Here is a 16,850-nt window from a genome sequence, read left to right on the forward strand (position 1 = left end):
TGCTGGATGACAGTTCATTTTAATTTTACTTTCTGAGGATCCTCTCTATCAATGACCTGCATTCTGTGTAACTGGGAATCTAAAGCAATTGACATAAAATCAATATTAATTCAGGAGTGTGTTGGATTTTTCCCTCCATTTCTAACAGGTATTTATCAGGATGTTATGACCTGGCAGCCTGAGGCAGATGAGCTTCCGAAAGCAGGACCCTGGGGCTTGAAGGGAGGCTTTGAGCCATGGCTGTGTTGTGTGCTCAGCTACATATTGTCAGTTTTGTGTTCCTGAATTTTATCAAAACTGGTCACTGCAGTTATTTCCAGCACTTAGAGACACTGATCTAAGTTTCACAGTTGTTCCATTCAGAAATTTCCTGAGCAGCTGCTTGGTTTTATTAAATATTTGAGTAGTGTGAATGTGGCCCAGTTTGATTTTTTACCATTTTAGGTGGAAGTGAAGGTAGAGAAAAATATAGGTTTGGTTAGTTGGGTTTTTTGGTCATGTTTTTTAAGTAGGCCTAAAGCAGAGTTTGTCACTCGTGAACTTAGAATTCAGACTAGATTTTTCAGCCACCATAGGAAAGATATTAGAGGAAATTTTAAAAGGAAGATTGAGCAGATGTTCTGGGATTTGATTGAAGTTTCTCCCCACATGTGAGAGGTGAAGTGGAAGAAATCCCAGGGATTTGGGAAAGAAAAGCTGGTGCCTTAATTTGGCACTGAAATCACTGCAGGATACATATGTTCTCTAAATGTAGGTATATATATATATATATATATATATATATATATATATGAAAGCTAAGTTGCAAACAAATTCCTATTTAAAGATGATACAGTATTTAATGTAGTTTTGAAGCAGATAACACTGGGAGAACACCAAAAGGAACTTGTGCAAAGAGCAATGAGCCAGGGTGGTTTTAGGCGCAACATCTCAGGAGACTGGAGGGAAAAAAAGCTTGAATGCAGACAACAGGGGAAAACCTCCCAGTCTTTGATCAAGCACTGCTCTAAACAGCCTTGTCAACAGAGGTTTGAGCTTAGGAGATTTAGGGTTTATTTTTGGCTCTTCAACCCTTTTTTTAATCTTGAGCAAGTTGTTTTATTGCTTCCAGCCTCAATTTCCCACTCTTGGAAAAGGGATTTGTGGTACTATCTCTCTTTACAGCATACTTTGCTACCTGTTTCATAAATGTGTGTACTAATTGTTTAGCTCTCTTTGTTGTACCCAGATAATGGTTTTCCATTAGATATATCCAATGGGGAAAAAAAAGCCCATCATCCCATCATCCAAAAGGTGGCTAGTCATGGAGCCTCTCTCTCGTAAGTGAGAGGAGAGGGACAAGGTTAAAGCTGCTGTGCATATCTGCCTCTGCATGCCACACCTCTGAGAGGGATGCAGGAGTTTAGTGGCCAGGGCTGTTCATCTGGCACCTTTAACCAGGTATCTATAAAAAGGGGGAAAATGATGGATCATCAGTCTCAGGTGCTTCACAAGTACACTTTTTAGAGACTTTGCAATGGGCCATAGCTTTAGTCTGCTAAGAGCAATTCTGTTTGCTGTCCTGTCTGCCAGCAGATGAGCAAAATTACTGACAACAGAAATATTCTGAAACAGAGGATATATTAAGCAAGCACTCAGATGACTGATGTCTGCTGTTCTCTCAGTGGAGTTATCATGCATGTGATTTAAGTTCACTTCAGTGACATTTCTGCCCTTCAGGATTTCTCTCCTTCTTTGAAGAACTGTGTGCATTTTACTTGAAGTTTTGTAAAGAGCTGTGGGGAAGGATCTTCCCAGTGCAGGGCTGCGTCTCCATCAGTGTCACAGACATCAGTTGAGCAGGGTTTTTCCAGTGAGAGCAAATGTCACAAGTATCCCAATGCTTGAGTCAGTTCTCTGCTATTCATTTTACCAAAACACAGGTCCTCATGTTAGGCTGTAGAGTCCTCAGCTGTCTCAGCTGAGAGTTCACAACTTCATCTCACTCTGAAACAGCAGTTTTTGGCAAAGGAGAGTCAGATTGACTTCACAGATAAAGGAAATAGTAGATACTGGGGAGGATCTTTAGCTCTGACATGGGTTTCCCTCAAAAAACTTTCTGGCTTTAAGAACACACTGCTGGAGTGGTATTTGTGGAGGTTACCCATAACATGGCTGATGAGAACAAAGAAGAGGTAGAGGAGCTATTCCTGCTATATCAGCCAAGGCAGGGAATAAACCCATCTTCTTACATCAACGTATGCATCAAAGCCTATAAACAGATACATAAAGTAAGCTCATACAATATCAAACTAGAAAAATGTGATGTAACAGCTTCATTATCATATTTATGTCTTCCTAATCGCACTCTGCTGAGATCACTTGCAAGCCTAACATGTATTTCTGCATAATAGGATCAAGTGTATTTGATCTTGAACTGTTTTTAACAGAAAGCTGAAATGAAAGGTGAGAATCAGAAAAGAGCATGAAAATTATTGCCTAACTTTAATACTAAAAGTATTTTCTCTTAAGGAAACTTTTCTCCTGTGTGACCCATTTTCTAGACTACTTCTGTATATTTGTAACATGCTGTGGGAGCTGGGACTGAAGACAGAATATATCACAGGCTGGGTTGTTCATATGCAAAGTAGCAACTATACATGGGGAAACAACTTGTGGCAAAGGGAAAACTATGCCTCCAGCATAAATTATAATATTGACCAAAGTAGTGTTAGTATCTGGACTTAGAGGTCATCTCCAGCCTTGAAATACTTTTGCCTTCTGTGCTCAGTATTGGTTTTAGTCACTGGTGATTTTGAGTGAGAGCTGCCACAAAAAAAAAAATTAAAAAAATATAATTCCTCATTTGGGAATGATCAACTCTCACAGTAAACAGACAAGGAAAAGTATCTGATCTTTATCATAACATGATAAAGCAACCACAGAGTTTAAGAAAGGATTGTTTCAAACTTCTTCTCATCACACTGTGCTTGTCAGAGACTAATAAGCAGATCTTGATGGCTTCAAGTGCTTCTGATAAGATTGAGGTGTATTATTAGGAAAGCTACCTTCTCCTGGGCATGAAATTACTCCAACAGTTGCTAAGGAAATGTATTCCAGTAATCTATGGCCACTTCACGTGTGCTGCAGAGTACTGGTGATTGCTGCAGCAAAAATAACAGCTGCATTAATACTGTGTAAATTCCTCAGAAGACAACTACTTGTTTTATGCAGCAGTTAGAAAAGTGAATTGATTTAATTAGTGGATGCACATTTTGTTGCATGTGTGCATATTATTATTCTACCAATTTCACAGATACAAATCCTGAGCTCACAAAAAAAGGCATCTTAAGAAATCATTTTATCAGTTGTGTGCTCATGTTTTGGTTTGCACTGTGGGCTCTCACACCAGCAGGGTCAAATCCAGCTGAGTCTCAAGCCCTTGGACACCAGCCCTGGGTGAGTGATCCTCCTTGTGAAGAAGTTGGTTCTGACAAATTGGCTGGTGTAGAGGAGAGTGGCCCTACAGTGTGCTATAATTTCATATTAGAGGCATTTCATAGAGATATGGAGGATAGCCTTTCCAAGAGGTCCTTGCCAAAGAAGCTTGTTTCTGGGACAGTGAATGAAGCCTGAAGAAAATGAACAGGAAAAGTTAAGAGGAAGCATGCTGAAGAGTCTTACTGAAGCTTTTTTATTCAGTATTAGTCTTATTCAAAGCTGCAGTTAAGTATGAGCATTGCCAGAAAGATGTGCAGAGTTCTGGCTTTGGGAACCACCACTCAAAATTAATAAATAGTCAGTTGGCTGGATCAAAACAAGGGGTAATGGATTCACACTGAGAGAGGGTAGATTAAGATTAAGTATTCAGAAGAAATTCTTCCCTGTGAGGGAGGTGAGGCCCTGTCACAGGTTTTCCACAGAAGCTGGGGCTGCACCATCCCTGGAAGTGTTCAAGGCCAGGCTGGATGGGGCTTGGAGCAACCTGCTGCAGTGAAAGGTGTCCCTGCCAGGTGCTAGAAGAAGATGATTCCAACCCAAACCATTCCAGGACCCCATGACCCTGTTACTGCTGCCCACTCCAGCTTGCTGGAGGCAGCCCAGGGCTGTGTTTCAAGGGCTGCTGAGGGATGCTGTCCAGCTGAACCGTGCAGTCTGTGCTCTCTGTGCAGCATCCCAAAGTGCTGCCAGGGTGGCTAGCAAACTTAAAAATGCCTTGGCATAAGACTACTAAGCTTTATCCTCCCCATAAATTTGTCCAAGGACTAGGAGTGTTTTAAGGCACATCAACCTAAAGAAGTTTTAGAGTGTGCTGGAAAAGAGCTATAGTGCTGCAATTTACAGCCAGGAACATTCACCTGGACAATAAGAATCCTGGTGCATTGAGCTGAAAAATATGCTGCAGTGTATGGTATTGGCTTGTTTGTAATAAACCACTAGCCTGGTACATTTTATTTGTTTTACAGCCATTTATTGTTTTGTTTTCAGAAATACGGTATGTAAGCAAAAACGATAAAACAGTTTATTACATAGCAATTGTTCAAGAAGGGGAAGACCTATCAGAAGAGGTATCTCTTAAAAAGTACTCAGTGGCTGCCATGTATTAGGGGACAAAATGAAAGAGATGGCTGAAGACCATCACAAGTTCTCCAGTCTTTAGTCAGGCAGGAGAGAGAGTTTTTCACAAGGCCTTGGACAATTGTCTGTGAGCTTTATCAGCTGGATCTCAAATAAGAACAAAAAGCAGAAGAACAATATTTACTACTGGTTCTTTATCATGCTTTTACAAAAAGGTTTCAGCTACCCAGTGAGAAAGCAGAGGGAATCAGAGGACACCTCTGAGACCAGACAGATCTCTCAGAGGAGAGCAACAGTTTGACCCAACACCTATTGCATTCAGGTGGATGGGTGGAGTTCTCCTACCCTTTCCTTTGGATTCTTCTCTTAGAATGTTTGATATGCTTGTTTACTTTCAAGTAATTTTTTAAAATCTTACCTACTTTCTCATCTCTTCTTACCTGGGCAGGATATTGATACAGTGCATATGATGAGCTATCAAATACATGTGTATGTTTGTAAGATGGGGACTCTGGATTTCAGGCTTTGTACAGTGAGATTTGTTAATGACAAAGGATCAATTAGTCAGCCTCACAGGACCAAATCCAAGGAGATGCTCTTGTAAGAAAACCACCAGAGTTCTGATGATATAAGACAGAGTTTACCATGGTTTATAGTGAGGATTTTACCGGAAATCTCAAGAAATGCACAAAATAAAAGGCAAAATATTGTATTAAAGCAGGTAGAGACCAGACAGCCTTAGAACCATTTTTCTCTTCTTTGTCTGTGGTTAAATAATTTATGTCAGTCTTTGAGTGCTCCAGAGCAGCTCCACACTAGCTGTGTGAAATACCAGTGCATTTTCAAGAGCAATGTTATCACTCTGCCTCTTCAGCATCCATACAGCCAGTAAGGAGCAGCTTTTCCAGGAAACAGTGGAGTTTTGTGGTGTAGTGTTTGTCTTTCCAGCCCCATTGAACAAGACCATCCTCCTTTATATTCCCATGCAGGTAAGAGATCAGCTCCATTGGTTGGAGCATGGTGCTAGTAACACCAAGGTTGTGGGTTCCATCACCATTGGGGTCATTCACTCCAGATTTGGACTTGATGATCCTTGTGGACTTGATGATCTCTCCCAACTCACAAAAGTCAATGATTCTCTGTGAAGCAAAATAAACTACCTTTATTTCATGAGCTCTCTAAAGTGCATGTGGTTTTGGTTTCAGAGGTACAGAATGGTCATGGACATGATCCCTAGCTTTGTACATGCAAGTTTGGACTATCAGCCATAGAGGGAGTAGCTCTCCCCAAAGGATGCCTTTGAAAAACAAGATTCCTTCAACACATGCCAAGTATTTTAACTTTCATCCTGGCCTGAATCAGGAAGGAATATTTGGTGGATATTCGGTTCCACCTGCAGCCTTTCAGCAGCTTGAAATGTTCGCTGTATCCCATGTTCTATTTAGCCTTTCCTCTCAGCTGTCTATAATTGAGCAGCTCTTCCCAGAAAACCCACTACAGCTTCATCCTTAAACTGCAGGAATGAGTTTCAGCCTATTATTGGACTGCTTAATGAGCCCATTCAGGTTGTTTTGGAAGAGTAGTCCTCATTGTCTTACCCCAGGGATTTAAATAGGCTCATATATCAAGGCCAAGCCTTGATAATTTCTTTATTTCTGGTGGCATTTTAAATCACACAGAAACCAGTAGCTTCTGAGCAGGGAAATAACTTCCTGCCATTAGGCAGCACCTATCACCAACCAAGAACACTCCTGAAATTTATATTCTTAGCTATGGCACTTGCTCAGAACTAATGAATTGGGCTGGGACAAACAAATCACTTTTTCAAATATTAAGTATCTCATCAAAGGATTTGCTTCCAACTATGTGTTTTAGCAGTAAGAGGCTAGGTTTTTTCCATTTCCTTTTCTGTGTTAGTTTCCAATCCCATAAGAAATTCTGTATTACTCTTTCAAACTGTATCTCTAAGAGTTCTCACATCAAGCCCATGTTTTAGTACACTCTTCCTGTGTGTCCACATTCTCTGGTTTCTTCCTTCTCCCTCTAATTTCTTTAGCCTGTGAGTCAAAGATTCATTATAGTGAGGAGGGAGAAAAACACTAAACCTTTCAAATCAAAATGAGAGCTTTTCTTTCAAAGAAATAATCTGTGTTATGGTAATAATGAGCAATTATAGGAAGCTGGTTGCATTTCAATTATTGTACTCCAATTGTTTTGCTCAGTAGATGTTAGTTCACATTCTAGAGAACCTCCTTTATGTACTACTGAGATCATCCTTGTAAAATGACAGATTTCCTGACCTTTTTCCTCTTCAAAGGATTTTCACCGAGTATGCTTGTTCTACAGAATAATTGTTGATAGCACTCCCGAACCCCAGGTACTTTCAGTTGAACCTCTAGCAGAGTGAAGTTTTTGAGTTTCAGAATGTGAAATTCTCTTGACCCCTGTTGAGAAAATCACTATAGATGGATTTCTTTATAAGTATTGTTGTAGAAATAGAAATTTATTAGAAAGGCAGGAGAGGATGATACAGCTCTTTCCTTGCAAGAATTTTTATGGGGTTTGGAGCTTCCCTTGCATAAGGGCAGGAGGACTGTGACTGGAAGATAAAATTCTCTTCTAAAAAAAGACAGAGGTTGAGAGCAGTAGAAAGAATAATTAATGTCCAAAAGCTGTTATTTAAGCAAGGAAATAATATCTAGACTTGATTTTGAATTCAGCTAAAGGCTGACAATAGTCTGAATATGGATGGAATTTCAACATGAGATTTGTTGCACAATACATATACTCTAACATATTAATTGCTCAGTATTACTGATGTAATTGGAAATTAACTCACTGATGTAACTCCGCTGCTGCTGAATCTCAGGGTGACATCCAAACTCTCCCTGTGAATCTTTCTCCACCATTTTCTCCATGAAGTTCTCAAAATATATCCTGGTGTCACATGGTAACCCTGTGCAGCCTTGCTCTGGTAGCCTGTTCCTCCTGGCCAGGTTTGCCATGTCTCCCTGAAGGTGTTTGCCCCACAGACATGTGGTGATGAAAAGTGCACTGAATTCATTTACCTGTGTTTCTATTCCTGATGCCAGCTCTTGAACTCAAGCACTACTTTGGTCTTCCTTTGTATTCAAGTTGATTGAGAGGGTTGAGCCATATACAATATTCAAATTGCTTTTATGCATGAAGAGATTTTCAAGAAATCAGTGCACTCTTTCAGTGACATAATTAATACATGAACTGGCTGCCCTTTAAAGACAGCAGTAATGTTCCTTAAGAAGACCGATGCACTAATAGTACATTCAGTAATGTACTTTTTAAAAGCTAAGTTCTTCATTCTTGGTATTTGAGTAGGACACAGAATTAGGCATGCTGAACTGTATTTATTAGCACAAAACTTATTATTATTACTGACCAATCTGCTTTTTAATGATTCAGTAAGCGTGGGGTTTTTTTTATAGTAATGAATATGGAGCTCTTAATCAGGTGATCTGACAAGTGTGCAATTTGCCTGGAAAATTATGCTGGACTGAAAGTGGTTTTATGAAGAATAAAAAAGGGGAAAGAACCTATAAAATGTTGGCATTTAAAGGAGAAAGGGTCAGGAAATCCTGAAGGAACAGCAGAGCAATTATTTGTGTTTATCATCTGCATTTGGCCAAAATTCCCAGTTAGTGTCAGACACATTGTGCCCAGCTCAAGACTAATTTCAGGTCTGGTTTTAATATTTTCCACTGAAGGCCAAAGGAGCAGGACTGAAATGTTCTTCACAAGCAGGAGGGTAATATGGTACTATGAAAGGTCTCTGTAAAAATCATATGGCTGCAACCCCCCTGGGCTCTGGGGGCATGTTTCCCTTCCTCTAGTTAAAGAAAGAAATACTTATTTTTACTTTGGTACATATTTGTCTCATTTCTTACTCATGTATGTGCTCTTAAGGCATCTTAGTCTTTCTACCAATCTGATCTATTTTCTGAAACTGATCTTCTCTTACTTTGTACTCCTGAAAGTGCCTTCTCCTATACCCAAGAGCCTGGCCTAGAGGATACCTATGGGTCTTGGGGGCTGCTCTTCACACTCACCACAGTCAAAGATTTTCACACTGACAAAGTCTATGAAAGGAAATATCTGACTTGCTCCTGACAACAGTAATTGAATGAGGCTCCATGGAGACTTCTGCTGACTTTGATGGCCTTTGATCAGTCAATAATGAGTCACTGTCACCAGTGACCTTTATCAATATATAACCTGAAAAATGAATATACTGCTAAAAAATACATCAAACTCCTTTTTTTCATTTTCCTTTATTTATCAATCTCTCTCCCTATTCTGGTCTCTATGACTGACTAGATAGTACTATTGTATTTCATTCTGTTGAGTTATAAGTGGGTGTCCAGTTCTGAGGTTCAACTTAAGAGCTTGGTCACCTTCCATTACAATTTACTTTATAAAAAAAAGCAAGCAAAAGCAATTTTTGAAAGAATAATCCAAATAATTTGTTCATGGAAGACTTAATGTTCTAAGATATTAGATAGGAAACTCCCTAGGGAGAAACTTCTAGGATTAACACTGCTACTTTTCAAATTCTGGCATAACATCAGAATCAACATGCCGGTTTTTGTCATGTGCTCTACATTTCATTTGGATAATGGTCTGTAGCTTTGTTTCCCTGGCCATTCATGCTAAAGACTGACCAAAGGCTCATGGGGTCAGGGTAAAGAACCCCACTGATGCCAGCATGCTTGTGTCAGAGCTAACTCACAGCACTGAGGCCCTGCTCATTGGGCACCACTTAACCTAAACACTGTGTGCTGCCTGCAGGAACCACCTCTGACTTTATAAACTTTCACCTGAGCTTTAGGTCTGAATTTATGCCTCAAGAGAATTTCCACTGAAGCCATTGGAAACTGTTTATAAATAAAACTCTTCGTAAATATTTATAAATAAAATAGTTATCCATTACATAGGAGGACCAGGTACATATATTCCTTTTTCCCCTTCCTTCAATTGTTTCCTCTTCCACAACCAATATGCAGATTACTTGATTAGAACTTCAATGTAACAGGTATGTTTTCTTTATTTGCTTTGGGAGAAAAGTCATCAAATATGATGGACAATGGAAACAAGGCATGAAGGAATATTCTGCTTTATGTTCTTGAAGAACTAAATGGAGCAAGGAGGCAATTCCAACTGTAGTCTCACAAATAACCTTACTTTTTTCCTTCTAGGTTCAGTATTATTTTATGTTGTGCACTGACCTCTTAAGAAAGGGGGTGTGTAAAGCTGATAGAAAATGAGGACCATCAGTGAATCAATATAGGTGAACTAACTTCAGAAGTAAAAGTGCATTGGAGAGAAGCAGTATTACATTGCTTTTGTATTGTCTGCAACACCTGAGCCCTGAGTATCATTTGGAAATACAAAAATGTCCTTTTATCTATATTGTGAATCTGAAAGGATTCCCTGTCTGTTTGATCTTTGTTGTTAAAAGATCTTGTCCATCATTGCACAGTATTTTGTATTGTCTTCTGTAAAACTCTGAAATGACTGCTTAGATTGAATACCTCAAGTGAGCACTAGGTAAGCCAAAGAATATTGTATTTCCTTTCAAGACATGGGAGTTAGATGCATCACTCAATAACACCTTTTCTCTGTATTACAATCACAAGGTGCTTTTGTTTCATAATGAGGAAAATTGCTCTTCTTTTAATCTGTCTTGAAAGCCACTTTTTAGTGTAGAGATACTTTAAACTTACAGTTATGTAAGCATTAGACACTGATGTTGTCTGCAGTGGCCCTTCCCAATAAGTAAATAGATGAGAAATATTCACTGCAGCCTCCACCCTCAAAGGCTGAACTCCCACTGCTGCTATAGTTATTCATTATGGTAACTCAGGTAACTATCAAAAATTGGGCTGCATTCTGGCAGGAACCATATAAATTCAGAATAGTAGATGCTCTATGCTCTGATGGGCTCAAAATTTGAAAAGACAAGGCAGCCTTGGCGTGAGGCTAGGAGAATAATCGTGTTTTCCAATAATCTGAGATCAACTGATGGACTTGTAGTATTTTTTAAAAGAAGGATCGAATGCTGTCTTCAAGCATTATGATTCCCTGAACAGCTTAATATCTTTTTACGGTTCAAAATCATCTGGGTTGGAAGTAGATGATCTGTAAGGTCCCTTCACACCTTAACCCTTCTATGATTCTATGATCCTAGAACACTATTTTCTTGAAAAACATTGGTGGTGCAGTGAGCATTTCTACACACACAGTGCACTAAAAACAAACTTCCACTTCCACTAAAAACTCTAAGCTTCCAAGGTTGACCACCAGAGCCACTGTCCTCAGACAGCTGCTGTTCCTACCACGAGAATCTGTAGCTTTCTAGCACAGGTTTAAATCATGCCACAAAGCACTACCATAACTCACTGGTCCTTTCATGAAACCTTCCAGATATCAACAGTTGCAGGAGTTGTATGCTTTGATTGCAATATTTATTTTGAAGTACCTTTAGTACTATAAAACATTTTTTTAAAAAGCATGTTACCTAAAGTTAGAACACTTTTAGCCTTGGGGAATGAAAGATTCAAAATTAATTTTTATCTAGGCTAGGTCAAGTGAACAAATGTTTTACATTATTTATTATGAAGGTCAGCTGTTCTTTTCAGTGTCACAGTTTTAGATGTGCAGTATTTCCCACATCCTCAGTGGCAGTAGTGACAAACTGGGAACCTGTAGAGAGTCCACAAGCAGAGGTGGCTCATTTTTACATAACATTGTGTTGATTGTCTGGAAGTTTTGTTGTAAAATTCAATAGGAACCACAAGATGGGGGACTGGAGATCTAATTCTTCTATTTATGTTGACTTGGTAATCAGGAATATTTTGGTAATTAAGAGATTTTAATGAGATATTTGTGTTGTTTCCTAGCAAAAGACATGGATGACTCAGAACACCCTGTGTACTATTACTGGAGATGCTAAGCAGCTGCCTGTATTTTGTTCTATATTTCAGTTTTACTTTGAGAACATTTCTCTGTAGTTAATGGTTTTTTCACAAAGTACATATTCACTCTTCTTTGCAGACCTAGCTACTTCTCCTTGAATAAGAGCCTATTATGGCAATTAAGCATTGCTGGTAGCCATGGAAATAATCATGTTTCTTGACCTGACAAAGGTATTCTGCTCTCCTGCATCTCAGCTTTTGGGATAATTTACACATTCCTGATTTAGATGATGCAATGCTATTACTGCATTTTTCAAAATATGGGACATAAATCAGAGAGAGTTTTGTACAGAAAAAAGCCAGTTCTTGGGTGCACAAACACATTGCTTCTGACTGAAATTAATCCTGCTTTGCTCACCAAAGGATAGAACTTGTTCCATGCAGCAACAGAAGAAACTGAGCTAACCAAGAAACAATGGGACCTGCACAGAGATAAAAATATTGACCATGCTTTGATGTAAAAAATCAAATGTGAGAAGTCCATAATTTAAAGCTTCCTCAAGTGAAAATAAATAATTCAATCATTAATTACATACAGTTTCTCCTTAACATAGAACTATCTTAACAGTTTTTTGTAAAAATCAGTCCATAGATCCTTATTATATATGCATGTGTATAGATAGATAAGTACATACATATAAAATCTCATGACACAGTAATAATTTACTTTCTCAAGATTAGCTCTTTTTTTGTCTGTGCCCACGAATAGTTATCCTGTTGAACTCTACTGTATGATCTGCACTAACCCCAGCAGTAAAATAAGGGTTTATCAAGTGTGACTTCATTGGATTAACTCCCATTTTCTGTATGTATAGTACAACAGCATGAAGCAGTGCCACCATGAGAATTAGCTAGCACAATAAAGCTGAAAGCATCCTTTGCCAGTAGCCTTAATTCACACTCACTTTCCCTTCCCAGCATTATCACTAATAGGCAATGACTACTTCCTAACTATTATTTAATAGCTGATTGTTATTGCTAAATGATATGAATACTTTTAGCTGTGATTGGACAGAGAAGATGATTTGCATTTCAGGTTCCTGAATGGATATGTTTGCAAACATTTTGCCTGGCACATTTATTTAGGAAGAGCTGAAATCCACATTTCATGAACATGTTTTCTGAGTCCTTTAAATTCCTTTTTAACAAACACATCAATTGCTCCAGGAAAGGTAGTGAACTTTTCTCAGATATGAGCAAAAATAATTTAAAATTTAGATGAATATAGGCTTATTTATTTGCTTCATAGCTTTTTCAGTTTTATTTGAATAGAAGAATGTACATCAAATTAGGTAATAGAAGCTATGTTGGAAAGTCTTTGTCATTCAGCAGTTACAGAAAAGCAATCTCCATGTGGCTTGGCTCATCCCACCTAATTTTGGGATTTAACTGAGCCACACAACTGAACTTTGGTTTTTGCATTTGCTAGCATTGCCATCCTAAGACAGAAAAAGACATTTTATTATCTACAGAAAATCATCTCCTTCCCAAATGGTCATGGCCTAAAATTCTCATTTTCCTTTTTTTTCACACCAGATAAGTCAGCTCAATGGAACAAAAATCCTGCATTAGCCAGCAAGCAGCTTTGTCTGTGGAAACAGGTAAGTTTTAGTCCTACAGAGAGCCTCAAGCAAATAAATTTGTGACCTCTTCCACAGAAGAATTACAACATTCATAGACTTTCTTCATATTTTTTCCCTATCCCTCTTTGACTTCACTCAGCCCCAGACAGGCAGGACTGACTTCCATCTATCCATGGTGCTCCCAGAACTGCCAATGGAATTGTTAAATTGTGATGATAATTTTTAAGCTGTTTTCCACACATTTATTATGAAATGAAGTAACTCTCTTCACATGAGCTGTCAGACAAAAATTACTTTTAGTCACAGCCAGTCTAAATTTCAACTGGTGGCTTTAAGGTGATGGCCTGAACTTTGTCACCTATTAATGGCCCATGAAGCCATTATTTCCATTTTTAGCTAGAACAGGACTTCTAAACTCCTGTGCTGGAGAAAGTATTGTTTATATGTCAAATTGCCATAGCATTAAATGCAATAGATCTATATTTCTGAAGATTACCTCCATCAAAGTTGACTTAAATTATTTAAGACAAATTCTGTGCTCCCTTCCTCCTTCTGTTGAAAGTAATAAATGCTTTAAATAAACTCTTGGGAAATTTTCTGGCCCCATGGCAATAAAACTCAGAAAGCTGATCAAAAACTTACATATTTCTAGATTTCATTAGCCTTAAAAATACCTCTGTTCTTCTCTGTGAATATTTAGGATATATTAAATACATGGCAGTCTTGTTGAGCTTGTTATAACATTTCACCCTTAAACCATTGGAGTATTGAGCTCAGGAACTGAGGCTTTGAGATCTTTAAAGACCTATGAAAGGAGCTCAAATAGGAGAGCAAACATCCATAAACTCCATATAGTTACACATGCAAGAACCAACACTCTGCTTTGCATTTGAATATTTCTCTTCAATGCCTTTTGCTTACACTTCATTTTTATTCAGGCATGTTGAATACAACCCAAAACAAGACCTTTTCCTAATGCTGAGTTTAACGACCCTTTTAATACCAGCAGAGCTGTCCTCCTTCACTCTCACTGCTGTTCCCTCATAGCTTTGGAGCGTTAAACGTGTTATAAAAATGTCTTTTTGGTACGGTTCACAAATTAACTGAAAGGCACACAGAAGCAGTATACTCATCCAGCATGAAATCAAAATCTAATCAATGCAGATTATGTTAAATTAGCTAAGCAAGTAAACAATTAGCCAAGTTAATGTTACCTACCATGTCCTTCAGCACTGAGCAGTTAAGGAATTTGTCTTCCCAGATGTGTTTATTTCCAGCTCTTGTTGGTGACTTTGCAGGTTCTTGAATGAATTTTTCAAACTACTATCTCGTCAGCTCTTTATTTTCATTCTGTTGTGAGTCTTGAACAAAAAGGAAGGAAATATTGGAAGAGGGGAGTCACTGCCTCGGAAGGAAATGCAGGTTCTGATGTGAATATATGATGCAGACTAAGGAATTGTCCTCAGGCACACAGCAGCCTCTCCCCAGGCTGGATTACACAAGATTATGATGTTGCTCACCCCTCTAGCAGGGTTGAGGAGCTGTGAATTTACACCCTACTTTTTAGAGGTCAAAAGGCTCTAACTTCATGTGACATTTCTGGCAAATAAGCAGCTTGTTTTGATTTTTGTAAAATGCTACAATAGCTTGGGTTGGAAGGAATGTTGAACACCATCTGGTTCCATCTGCTTTGTCACAGGCAGGGACACCTTCCACTTGACCAGACTGCTCCAAGCCCTGTCCAGCCTGGTGTGAAACACTTCCAGAGAGGGGCAGCCACAGCTTCTCTGGGCAAGATTTTTTGGTGTGGTGTTGTTGGGAGTTTTATTATTATTTTTGTTGATGTGGTCATGTGAGTGTCTGAGTCCTACCTCTGAATTCCCAAATTGTTCAGATAGACTTTTCTTATTAAGGTCACAGTTGAAGTGGAATTAGTAGCTGGAACTTTGGTACAGAAAAACCTGCTTAATGACTCATTTAGTTTTTACTCAGCTTCCTTTACTTACTCAGCTTTCACTTTTCCCTGTGAAATCTTATCAACCAAACAGCCTGTTTGAAAGATGATCCAGTCCCAGGGTGTATTGTTTCCCTTATATTTAACTTTAGCTGATCCCCACAGTATGAATTTTTTAGCAGGAAAGTGTAATCTATCTGGGAGATCTTGACAACAGAGTCCATAAGGACAGTGGAAATTTCTCAATCTCGAGAATTAATGTAAACACATGAGGAGGTGTTGTGATCAGAGGTGGTCTGCAAAGTCCAAATCCTGCAAAGCACCACTCCCTTTCTCCTGAGAAAGGAAAACATTTGGCATCATCTGGACATTCACCATAACCATCCAGCTCCTTGGGGGTCTTCTGCAGGTGCTCTGTCTAGCTCCTGGCCCTGCTGCTCAGTCATAGAAGCATGGAATGGTTTGGGTTGGAAGGAAACTTAACAATCACCTGGCATTGTCATGGCAGGAACACCTTCCACTAGCCCAGGTTGCTCCAAGCCCCATCCAACCTGGCCTTGAGCACTTCCAGGGATGGGGAACCTGTACTAGGGCCTCACCTCCCTCACAGGGAAGAATTTCTTCCTAAGATTGAATCTAAACTTCCTCTCTTTCAGCCACATCTTGTAAGTAAAAGCTGCAATATGGACACCAGGAGCAAGAAACAGAAAAGGGTCTTTAGCACTCAAGTCAAAATGAGACTTCTTTGTGTTGTTGTTGTTGTTTTTGTATTGCCAATTCTACAGCTGAACCCTTTCCAGGAAGATCCTGGGGAGACATGGATTTCTGTTTATTCAATTGCTTGACAAATCTGGGGATCGTTGCTATTGATTGTCATATTAACAGTAGCAAGAATGTTTATCCTGTGCTGTGGGCTTTGGAGGCCACGATACAAACAGTCCAGGGGAAAACACAGGAAAATGTTACATGCCATAGCCCAATGTCAGCAGAATTCTAATGCAAAAGAACCTAAACACAAAAGAAACTTTTGATTGGTACAGTTTTGTGTGATTCATAAATAAGACTGATTAATACAAAAGGATTCAACTTTATCAAGTAATAGTCACAGGCAGATTTCAGAGACCTAAAAGTTTAAAAGGACTCAAACTTTAAATAAATGTTGCCTTTTAATTTTGAATTTAAAAAGAAACCATCTTTGCACAACAGAACTTGTAAGGAAATTGTGTTGTGGTTCGTTAGAGAAATTTTGTATTCTCAGTACATCCTTTTTGTAAAAAGGCTATCAAATATTTTGCAATCTGTTTCAATTTTAAAGCTTTAGATTACTTAAGTACTTTGATAATGTAAAGAAGTCTCTGTTAGAAAAAGGGAGCAAATTAATTTCTTGATCACTTTCCAAAATTTCTTCTAAGACACGTTTTCTTATTTTATGCTGGTCAAGGAATCCAGATTATGAGATCAGTTCAAATTTAACAAATGTTGAAGTCCTAAAAGTGTAACTGAAGGCATATAAATGAAGAGAAGAGTTACTGGGCTCATGGAATTTGGATTAGGGTAAATTACATGTGATTTTGGCAAGGATTTATACCATTTTTGACACTGACTTTTCAATTAAATTCTGCTTATTTTAATTTTTTTCTAGTTTATCCACTTCTGTGGCTTGAACCCCATTGTACTCCCTCTTTCCTATTAATTTATTTTGATGGAGTACATCTTGATTCATGGAGTTATGGAGGTGGAATGCTAAAC

The 16,850-nt window shown here is 38.6% G+C and overlaps 2 long non-coding RNA genes across 4 annotated transcripts in view; one reads left to right on the plus strand and one right to left on the minus strand.

Annotated features, from left to right (window-relative positions):
* The window catches only part of LOC111935413 (uncharacterized), a 125,119-nt gene that overhangs the window by 105,979 nt on the left and 2,290 nt on the right, over positions 1-16,850 (plus strand). For all 3 annotated transcript variants that reach the window (XR_015276646.1, XR_015276647.1, XR_015276645.1), the window contains one exon: positions 13,101-13,165. This is a non-coding gene — a long non-coding RNA (uncharacterized LOC111935413). The remainder of the gene's footprint in view (positions 1-13,100; positions 13,166-16,850) is intronic.
* Positions 9,029-15,548, minus strand: LOC111935614 (uncharacterized). The gene is made up of 4 exons (XR_015276648.1): positions 15,154-15,548; positions 14,366-14,508; positions 11,923-11,986; positions 9,029-11,292 (listed from the first exon to the last, which is right to left on the minus strand). It is a non-coding gene; the product is annotated as an uncharacterized LOC111935614 (long non-coding RNA).

The sequence above is a fragment of the Cyanistes caeruleus genome, chromosome 15, assembly GCF_971803275.1.
Source record: "Cyanistes caeruleus chromosome 15, bCyaCae1.hap1.1, whole genome shotgun sequence".
NCBI classification, from domain to species: domain Eukaryota; kingdom Metazoa; phylum Chordata; class Aves; order Passeriformes; family Paridae; genus Cyanistes; species Cyanistes caeruleus.